Genomic DNA, 9356 nt, shown 5'->3' with positions numbered 1-9356 from the left:
CTAAGAAGAGTTATATGATTACTATGAATGCCCCAAACAGATTTATCCAAAAAAAAACAGTTCTCTTGACTTTTAACATTAAAATAAAATAAATAAAATAAAAATAAAAAAGCCTTTTATTTCTTGCGAATTTTAGACGCAAATACAATACTTTTAAATATATATATTTTTTTTTTCATTTCACAAATCCTAGAAACCTTTTTTTATGCAAGTAAAAATAAGAATTACTCAATATCAATTGAAATTAAATCAATTTTTTTTCATTACCAAACATAAAACGATTTATTTTTTCTATAAAATAAGTATGTACTTTGTATATGTTTTCGCTTTCATTTATTAAGTTTTGCACTCACAGTGTTTGAACTTCAATAACAATATTGCTATTAATCAAAAAACATCAATTTCAGTTCTAGTAGAAAGCAATTTACCACAGGTATACATAATTAACTAAGGACCTAAGCAAGCAGTCACTGAACTCTTATTTCAATTACAACTCATGTAATAAACACATTCTCAAATGAACTATGTCTTAAAATAACTATTACCTAAGTAAGTACTCTTGGTAAGGAACGATGTGAACTTTGACGCATCATTTGCATACATCGGCAATAAGCTGTCCACTTACACACACTTTCACTCCGACAAATAGCACAGCACTTATCCCATAATCCAAGGACTAGTTCACTAATGACAGATTCACAGAATTAATGCTGCCTCTAATAAATTCCGATTGCACTGAAATCAGTTAATCCTAAGCTGATTGTAAATTTTCACCCCTGGGATGTAGCGGTTGTGATAACGCCTATAATTTAGAAATACAAAGCTATTTTGATCGACGTAATCTTAGAAAAGTTTTTGTTGTGTTCGAACTTTGTTAACACAATTTGTAGATTAATAGAAATAATTCACTAATTCAATCAAAATTTACTACACGATTTTACTTTATTATACTAAACTATTTACTTTTTTATACCAACTTCAGAATAGTAACGTCAATATTATGCGAACTTCTAAAAAAATACAAGTAGGACTAAAGAATTGCTATACTTAAAGAAAAAACATTTAGAAATTTCAAAACATATACAACATATATTTTATTTTATAGTATTAATTAGAAACTAAAGAAACAAAAATGTAACAACTGCTTTAAAGGTATTTCTATTACAAATATTTTAATTAATAACACGTTTACATAATGTCATAATTTCAACATAAATAAGTAGTTTTAAAGAGTTTAACTGATAAAAATTAAATGAATAATTTTTTTTATTAATTAAATTTCTAAAAAGATGTTCAAATTGTTACACGATCTTCAAGGTCTAGCATACCTACATATATGTAAACTTTTTATTTCATGTTAATATCACACCTCATTTTATTTTTATTTATTTGTAAAAATATTTTTTAATAGATATCAACAATTTATATTTTACGATTTATATTTTCCTCCGTGCATATATGCTGTGTGGTTACGGCAGTAAAGAATATACATAGCCACCCCCTCTCTTCCCCTGGGTGTCTTAAGAGGTGACTAAGGGATAACACACTTCCACTACCACCTTGGAACTTAAAAAGTCGACCGATGGCGGGATAACCATCCAACTGCTGGCTTTGAAATATACAGGCCGAAGACGGGCAGCAGCGTCTTCGGTGCGACAAAGCCAGCTCTGCGGTCATCAACCCGCCTGCCCAGCGTGGTGACTATGGGCAACACATATGTGTTCACGCCATTTTTAGCGTGAACTTGTGGAGGCCTATATAGAAGGTTGCAACCAAATAATACAACTATGAAATAGTATTGCGTTCCTGTACTGAGTACAGTAGCGAGATCTGCCGGGATCCCTTCCCAGCACTGCCCCCTGAAGTAACATTTTCAAAAAGTTAATAATTAATTAAAAAATAATGTACATAAATGTGTTTGCTTCCAGACGAAACAATAACCGACTTAAATTACATCGACAAGTAATACAACGTAAGTTGACAAAAAAAATAGTCTAGTAACTACGCATTATTGGATATAACTTGAAAAGTAATTGTTAGATATCAATTAATTTAAAAATTAATTGATAATTTAAAAATTAAAAATAAAATAAATTTAAATTTAAAATTACCACATGACACACACCACCTTTCGATTAAAAAAAATCATCTAAATCGGTCCACCCAATCAAACCTTCTGAGCTAATATGAAAAAAAAAATCAATCAAATTGAGAACCTACCCTTTTTTTGGAAGTCAGTTAAAACGCATATTGACTGTTGATACTTTCTATGAATGTAAACATTGAAATGCCAATTTGATCAACTGATTGAAACAGTATTTTCAATAAAGCAATGTAAACCATGTTGTGATTATTTATTCATACGCTAGCTTTTATCCGTTGCTTCGTTAGGGTTGATTTTAAATTGTTCAAGATTAATGAGATTGTAAAACTACTTAATGAATTTTTTCAATATTACAACGTATTACTTTTTTTAAGATAATGAATTGTTGTTGGATTTTTTTTTTGATATTTTTAAATATTTTTGAAGTGAGATATCTTTAGGCGCATGAGGGTACAATTTTTACGTCACGAAGATGTACGTTTTTTCAAACAACAGAGCCACCTAGCGTGTACTATAGAAACTACAAAGGTTGTTACATTAATATCGATAGTATTACATTGCAAACTAACTAGATGGCGCTGGAACGTAAATCTAAAGCTTTCGATTTATATAAATATAATCATCATTACAGCCTATATAGTCCACTGCTGGACATAGGCCTCCACAAGTTTACGCCAAAAATAACGTGAACTCATGTGTTTTGCCCATAGTCACCACGCTGGGCAGGCGGGTTGGTGACCGCAGTACTGGCTTTGTCGCACCGAAGACGCTGCTGCCCGTCTTCGGCCTGTGTATTTCAAAGCCAGCAGTTGGATGGTTATCCCGCCATCGGTCGGCTTCTTAAGTTCCAAGGTGGTTGTGGAACCTTGTTATCCCTTAGTCGCCTCTTACGAAACCCACGAGAAGAGAGGGGGTGGCTAAATTCTTTAGTGCCGTAGCCACACAGCACATATAAATATAAACGAGACTTAAAAATTTGTACGCCAAAGAAGATTCACTTCTGACGTGTGTACTTTGTACGCACGTATTTTTTTTCCTTAATTAAAGTACGTAATAAACTAAACTTTTTAACACAAAATATACACTTTATTGTTAATAATTACAACAGTATTGTTCTCGTAGGTACAGTAGTTTCCTCTTATAACGGATTTCTATTTATTCAATAATATTTTCGTGCTGAGTATTTTTTTCTGTGGTACTGCTTAACCTCCTGAAGCTGACCGTGAAGCTGTTGATTCAGATTGCCTTAGCCAATGAGAATTAGCGTATCCAAGCTCCAACCGTCCGTCATCGTCAAAAAGTCTTTGACACAAGGAAGAACGTTGAATTATTGAACTTGATGCAAAAATAAAAATTATAATCGTATTGTTTTCAATAATTATTAGATTTATAATTCAACAACAAAATTAAATTAGGTGTATTGTGATTGTGAACAAAACACATTTCAATATTGTTTTCTTCCAAACAACGAATTTAAACTCGCAAACGAAAAAAAAACTACTTCAATTCAAAAAAATTGACTAGCCAGTTGGCGTAGTTTGTAGTGGCCCTGCTTTCTGTTCCGCAGGTTGCGGGCTCGATTTCCGCCCGAGTCTAGGTGTAATATTTGAATTACGTTTACTGCAGCCGATGGATCGAAAAAAAACCAAAATGACTTAAAAAATACTTTAATTAATTAAAATAAAATTACAATTAAGAGAGGTGAAACCTATTCGATGCGAGAATTAGGAATGACAAAATTTTTTATAAAAATTAATAATGAAATTAAATTTAAAATATGACGAAATCGCTGCGTCGGCGGCTCGTGGCTGGACGGACGTTGCGACATGGGCTGCATCGGTTTTCCGTTGTTTATTGAATATGGATATTAAATGCATGCTCGGCATTTTCATGGATGAGCTTAGGGTACTGTATGATAGATAGTACGGTTCCGTACTTAACACCTCCACCCGCAGAACAGCAACTATTTTGTCAGCTTCAGAGAAAATGTTGCTGGAAGTTCATCTCGTCTCTTGATGCCTTTATCCACATCTTCATATACTGGTGTCTTAGGCGTTTGCTGCTTCTCTTCATTTTCTGATTTTAAGGGCCAACATCTATATTTTCGGCTTACTAATACAACGATAACTACTGATACACATAAAATTAAGATATAAAATGGTATCGTTGTATGGTATAAAACAATTGATTGTGTCTTGTCAATCTGTATAGGGGTTTCTAGTAACAATTTATCTTGGATGCTGTGAAGATCATCTAGACTAATCATCTTGGAACCGGTATGGGTATAGGTAGTCGTTTGGTTAATTTGGTTGTATGGGATCCTTGATAGCTTCAGCGGCTGGCCTTTTATCTCATCATTTTCGTTGATAACGGTGAATTCTTTAGTTCGCAACAGGCAGTTCATGGGAATAGTGGCCAAATAGCTTCCTTGTAGTATATTGAATTCTTTTCTCTCACAGGCTAACTGTACTTTCTCCGGCTTAGGTAATGAAATAACATAGTGTTGATCATCCAGTTTATCTATTGCTACAGCAGACAACATAACCTTCGTGAAGTGGCAGGTTTCCTTAAGATTTTGGTTGGTAATAAGCTCTTGAATGCAGTCTGGTTCTGTACGAATTTGATGACTTATTTTTTGGTCACAGAGATATAATATCCTGCTATACTTCGGGCATTCAGCCTCTATGTACACGAATGCTTTTTCGTTTGTTGCTATATAAGGAAAGGGAGGAATAAGGGCTAGTTGTTTTTCATTTGGAACGATGGATAGTTTGTACAAGTTATACCTGTCTATGTATATTATAGGAAATTTGTAAACTATAACTATTGTTCTATCATGATAGTATGAACCTGGTTTGATTAAGTCATAATATTCCCGTAATTCTAAATCAGGAATTTGCTCCTTACTGTATATAGTTATTAACTTATCTAGCATCGTTTTTAATACTCCTATATCTATCATAGAATGATGAGTGCTGGAGGCACGAATAAAAGCCATTATATTTTCTAATCTAATTATTTCTAGCACTAAATCCTCTACATTATTACTTATAATTCCTAATAATTGGGCAAACTGAGCAGACTGGACTAAACTGTTGTCTCTACGAGTATTTACTTCTATAAGAAATTCTAATGTGTTATTAATTTTTTCTTGATTTATAGTTAACTGATCTAAAATACCTTTATGTTGTAACATCCATTCTTTACTAAGACTAATATGACTATTGAATTCGGAAATAATTTTATTCTGGTTGTTTTGCAATATTTGAATAGCCTCATTATACTTTTGAGCATCAAGATAGTCTAAATTACCAGTAACACTTTTTATTAATGATCCAAGACTATCTACAAGACCTCTTTTAACTCTAATGGGTTCTAAAGATTTAACTTGACTTAGTACCTTGTTTAGCTTGTCTGTAAGATAATTAATCTGGTACTCGTAAAGAATGTAAGTTTCATTGTTCAGTCTGGTCTTAAAAGTGTTAAGTTGTGTCTGTAAAGAATTTATCTTATCTTCAATATCAGTCAATTTTACATACTGTATAAAGGAGTGGTAATGTGATATTAGTCTGGTCGGTCCTAATTTGTAGGGCAAAAGTCCAGGTCCATCGGCTAAGCTCTCAAGTCTTATGGTTTGAGGATGCGTCACGTGTATTGTCAGCAGTAGCAGAATCCTGCAACAATCGGTTATTTTTAGGGGCGCGTTTTAGACGTGACTTAGCTACGGGGCCTCGCTTTTTTGACGTGTATATATGAATTGGTAAATCAGCTAAGACTGTGTCTTGTGTGTAGCGAGGTGCAGTTTTCTGACGAGAAGCAAAGGGATTTTTAATAAAAACTTGTTGTCCTGGAACATATTCTACTTCTGGTTCGCGAGATTTATTTCTATTTTCAATTAAGGCTGTTCTATTGCTCAGTGAGGACTCATTAATTATGTCATAAACCTGTTTCATTAGTTGTTTATGATTCTGAGCGTATTGTTGCAAAAGATGTTCGGTAAAATCTATGTCAACGGGATCTCTAGGATCGAAATGTCCGTTCAATAAATCAAAAGGTCTACACTTTGTAAAACTGTGAATAGTACTGTTGTATGCTATAATAGCGTATGGCATTAATCTAACTACTGGTTCATCTTTGTGTTGTAACTTAAGAATTCTTATGTGTTCTAATAGGGTCGAATGAAATCGTTCAATGTTACCGTTATCATTAGGGCTATGAGGTAAAGTTTTATGATGGATTATCTTATGGAGACAAATAAACTCTGAAAAAAGCTGATTAGTAAATTCCGTACCGTTATCGGTTATTATAGTGAAAGGTATTCCGTGGTGAGTACTGAAAAGTAATAATGCTTGTAAGATGCTAACAGCGGTTCCATCTCGTAAATGATACGCTTGACCGTATTTAGTAAAGACATCAATGAAGGTGACATATTTTTCGTTTTGAACTGTAAAGAGGTCCATGTGGATAATTTCAAATGGCTTGGTAGCAGGGGGTACTATATTAAATTGAGGTTTAATGGGATTTCTGTCGTATTTACTTTGACCACAAATAGTACATTCATTAATGTATTTAGTGATCTGCTCTCTCATTTTCGGCCAATAATATTTCCTAGACAGAGCGAGGTAACATTCGTTAATACCACGGTGGTTCGTTTTACCGTTATGATAATTCTGAATGATGTCTTGTTGTTGAAGATAATCTTTAACATTTTCGAGCTCAGTTTTACTTAATACGAGGTTAAGAGAGGAGCTTTTAAACTTTTCTTGTAAAATTGGTATTATCGAATACATTTCTAAGGGAGGATCTATCAATATAGCTGTTTTAACTTTCGGGTTAACGTATTCATTAATAGAATTGATAACATCGTTTTCTAAACTAGATTTCGACAACTGAATAGCTATCCGCGTATGGTTTTCAAATGGCTTAGTTATAATCGGTCGTCGTTTTACATCACTAACTACAGTAAAGTAAATTTGTCTGTGAAACTTGTTAAGGGGAACGTCAGTGATCGGGACTTCTAATATAGGTTGTTCATTACTAGTGTGTACGGTGTCAGTTGAAGAGTTTCTATGTTGAGATGGGGGTGTTTCTGATGGGTTATTAATCATTGACTCAAGCTCTCTAATACTATCCATTACCGATTTAATTTCGTCAGTTTCACTGATGTGAATTTGAACACGAGATAGAGCGTCTGCGTTGGTATTAAATTTACCTTTCTTATATATGACCGTAAAGTCGTATTCGCTCAGTCGAAGTCGCCATCTTGTTAGTCGTGAGTTAGGTTCTTTTAGATTCATCATCCACTGTAATGGTCTGTGATCAGTAACTATTTTAAATGTTCGGCCAAATAAATAAGGTCTAAAGTATTTCGTTGCCCATACTATTGCTAATAATTCTTTCTCTATTGTACTATAGTTGAGTTCGCTATCATTTAATGTACGAGACGCGTAACAAACAGGCTTGTCAGAACCTATGGGTCCCTGAGATAATACAGCTCCGATGGCTACATTTGAAGCGTCTGTGGTGAGATTGAACTCTTTGTTAAAGTCTGGATACTGAAGGATGGGGTCGTTAATTAAAAGAGTCTTACACTTATTAAAAGCTTCTATAAATTCTTGACTGTGGACTACCTTACTACCTTTTTTTAAACATAACGTGAGGGGCTTAGTAATACGGGCAAAGTCAGGGATGAATTTTCTGTAATAACCAAGAAGACCTAAGAATTGTTTTATTTCCTTGGGTGTACTAGGTATAGGGTATTTTTCAATAGCTAAGATTTTGTCAGGATTAGGTTTAACACCTTCTCCGCTAATAATATGACCGAGATAGGCGGTCTCAAGTTTTAAAAACTCGGACTTGTCCATCTGTATTTTAAAGTTGGATTCTTTAAGACGTTGAAAAACTTTTTCTAGGTTTTCCATATGTTCCTGAAGGGATGTACTGTAAACTATTATATCGTCCAAATAAACTAGACATATGTTATTTTGAAGACCTTTAAGGACATTGTCCATGACTCTTTGAAATGTAGATGGTGAATTTTTTAAACCCATTGGCATTCGAAGAAACTCGAAATGGCCATGTTCCACATTAAATGCGGTTTTAGAAATATCCTGAGGGTCCATTTCGACCTGATAGAATCCACTAGCAAGATCAAGGGTTGTAAAATATTGACACTTGCCTAACTTGTCAAGGACATCGCTAATATTCGGTATAGGATACTTGTCGTCTATTGTTTTTTCATTAAGTTTTCGAAAATCAACTACAAGACGCCATTTCTGTTTACCGGATGCATCTATTTTTTTAGGGACTACCCATATGGGTGAACTCCATGCAGAGTCTGATGGTCTAATTATACCTTGTTGTAACATTTTTGAGATTTGGTCTCTAACCTCTTGTCGGTGAATAAAAGGATATCGATAGCTTTTAGTATATACAGGAACTTCGTCCTTCGTTCGTATGCGATGTTTAATTTTGTTAGTAAAAGTTAATGGCTCCCCATCTATATAAAACACATCTGCATAACGAGCACAAAGTGTTAACAAGTTAGCCTTTTCTTCTTCATTAAGATGATCGGTACGTAATCGCGACAATACTTCATTTACTCGGTTTGATTTTCCTAATGGTTTGCAATAAAAATTGAATATCTCAGCGTAAGCGGGTTGATCTAATGAAAATATGATGTCGTTAGGTGAAGGATTTTCTATTTCTACAAATCCGCGACTACCGGTAACAGTTGTAAGACATTCGTGAATAATGCAATTACATAGAACTTGTTCGTTAATAAAAACTTCGCCATCCGGGGCGTTAATGGGTATTTTTACTAATTTTGAACTTCTACCTGGGATAATATCTTCGTATAAATTAACGTTACGGGAATTGTAAACCTTAATAAAGTTTGTTGCATTTCGTGTAATTAATTTGAAATCTTTTAAATCTATTTTAGCTTGCCACTCAGATAATAAATCTAACCCTATTAAACCATCGAAATAATCATGAAAACGATAAACGAATAACTTTATATTATTATCTTCATTGAATTCGTTAAAACAGGGCAGTGTTACGGAATAATCATTTCTACTAATACCATGTACGTTTGTAACTTCGAAGGGGTCATAATTTAAAGGATAATTAGGATAAAAATTTTGTACGGCCTCGGGGCTAATAAACGATTGGTTAGCACCTGTATCTATCAAGAACTTTAAAGGTGGCTGTGAGATTTCAATATAGGGCAACTGTCGTTGAGTCTGTAAAT

The sequence above is a fragment of the Melitaea cinxia genome, chromosome 13 (genome assembly GCF_905220565.1).
Source record: "Melitaea cinxia chromosome 13, ilMelCinx1.1, whole genome shotgun sequence".
NCBI lineage: Eukaryota > Metazoa > Arthropoda > Insecta > Lepidoptera > Nymphalidae > Melitaea > Melitaea cinxia.
The sequence above is the reverse complement of the archived record's forward strand: the minus strand, read 5'-3'. Positions refer to the sequence as shown.